The sequence below is a fragment of the Musca domestica genome, unplaced genomic scaffold (genome assembly GCF_030504385.1).
Source record: "Musca domestica strain aabys unplaced genomic scaffold, Musca_domestica.polishedcontigs.V.1.1 83, whole genome shotgun sequence".
Classification (NCBI taxonomy): Eukaryota; Metazoa; Arthropoda; class Insecta; order Diptera; family Muscidae; genus Musca; species Musca domestica.
The window spans coordinates 281,862-284,334 of record NW_026712415.1 but is presented as its reverse complement, the minus strand read 5'-3'; positions in this window follow the sequence as shown (position 1 = coordinate 284,334).

Here is a 2,473-nt window from a genome sequence, read left to right as displayed (position 1 = left end):
AATACACGTATCTTTAGTCCTCTAAAAAAATATATTTTTTAAAAACCCACATTTGTTGTAGTCCTTCTAAAAATATTTTAAATCTCTCCTTAGTCATATGGTCCTTGCAAATTTGTCTTTTACGAAATTTACAATTATTCTGCTGCTTGGTCTTTAAAAAAATTGTCTCCATTTTAAAACTTTGTCACCCTCATATCACACAGCCTTCCATCACTCACTTAGTGTTGTTTAACAAATGTTCCTCTAAATGTTACATATCTTATGCGGTGCATGGATCCATGTACATGTCATATGTATGTACATGTGCATGTAAGTGCATACTATTATTATTATTATTTGTGACGATTTGTTTATTTTGTCATCGCCATCGACATGGGTGTTCGGTATTTCACACTAAGCTTCAATACCTGATATCTTTGTAATATATTTTTGCTTTTAAGATATTTCCCATTGTCTGTGGACGCCATCCTGGGTGTTGCTGCAGCAGCAACTCAAGCATTGACGTTTTGGCATATGAAGAAGGATTTAGTTGTGGCTCTGTTTCTTTCTTTTCGCTCATTCAATTTGTGCAAGACTTACCATGTTTGTCAGTTCGAATGGAGCATTAATCACATTTGAATACATACCTGTAAAGAAAAAAATAGAGGGAAAAGAGAAACCATTATTGAATAGTGTTTTGAATAAATGGACAAAAAATTATTAGAGGTTTTTAAAGAGTATAAATTATTATAAATTTAGTAATTTTTGAGAAGAGATATATTTTTGAGGGTAGGAAAAAAAAATATAGGAGGATCTCCAACTTTTGAGTACCAAGGAAGAAGATTCTTCAGACAATGTTCCATACTTTCTAGTAATGAATATCTTTACCTTGAATTCTCATCTATACCCTTCTCCATCCAGCTGCCCCTCATTTGTTGTACCCTTTTGTCCTTCAAAGAAATTATTTCGCATCCTTCCTTTAAATTCCCTTAAATTAATATTTTTTTGTTAAGTATTTCCCCAAACTAATTATCAATCACTGTCCAGGGGTCAGCTGCTTTCTTGTAATTCTCCAACCGGTCATTCTTATCCTTGAACATTTACACAATATTCTTACATGAATTTCGGTTGCAGTCTGTTCTGGATGTGTGTAAGGATGTGTCCAGTTAATGACCATATGTGGCTGACAGTGTAGGTGTGGCCCCTCAGACGATAACAACATCTGCAGTGTCACAATTTATATTGTGAATATGGTAAAATAATAGATGTATTTATGGATAAGGATACAAACATTAAAATGGGAAGGTTGCCCGGGAGACACAAAACGGAATTTTTACAAAAATTATGTTTTTTTTTTGGAAATTTCCCAAGGATGTGGTATGATAACAAATTATTCACAAAAAATACTTTTAAAAAATCAAAAAAAAAAAAATATTTTTGAAAAATCCATGTTAGTCCTTGTAAAAATATTTTTTAAAAATCCACGTCTATGGTAGTCCTCTATGGTAATTCTTATAGAAAATATTTTTTTTAACAAAATCCATGTTAGTCCTTGTAAAAATATTTTTTAAAAATCCACGTCTATGGTAGTCCTCTATGGTAATTCTTATAGAAAATATTTTTTTAACAAAATCCATGTCTATGGTAATTCTAATAGAAAATATTTTTTAAAAATCCACGTCTATGGTAGTCCTCTATGGTAATTCTTATAGAAAATATTTTTTTTAAAAAAATTCATGTCTATGGTAATTCTAATAGAAAATATTTTTTAAAAAATCCACGTCTGTGGTAACCCTTATAGAAAATATTTTTAAAAATCCACGCCTGTGGTAGTCCTTACAAAAAATATTTTTAAAAAAAATCTGATCTGTGGTAACCCTTATAGAAAATATTTTTAAAAAATCCATGTCTTTAGTAGTCATTACAAAAAATATTTCTAAAAAAATCCACATCTATGGCAGTCCTTGTAAAAAACATTTTTAAAAAATCCACGTTAATGGTTGTCCTTGTAAAAAATATTTAAGAAAATCCATGGTAGTCCCTGAAATTTTTTTTTTTAGAAAATCCACGTTTTTGTAGCCGTTGTGAAAAATATAAAAAAATCCACATCTATGGTAGTCCTTATAAAAAAAATCCACGTCTATGATAGTCCTTAACAAATATTTTTAAAAAGTCCATGCCTATAGCGGTTCTTATAAAGAATATTTTTGAAAAAATTCAAATCTTACAAAAAATATCCAGGTTTTACAAAAATATTTTTAAAAAAATCCACGTCTTTAAAATATATTTTTTAAAAAAATTTCGTCTATAGTAGTCTTTAAAAAGAATATTTTAAAAAATCCAAAATTATAGTAGTACTTATAAAAATATTTTTAATTAAATCCACGTTTGCTATAGCCTTCTCGAAAAGTATTTTTAAAACCCATATTTATTGTATTCGTTATAAAAAATATTTTTTCAAAAATCTACGTTTTCATATTCTTCTAAAAAAATA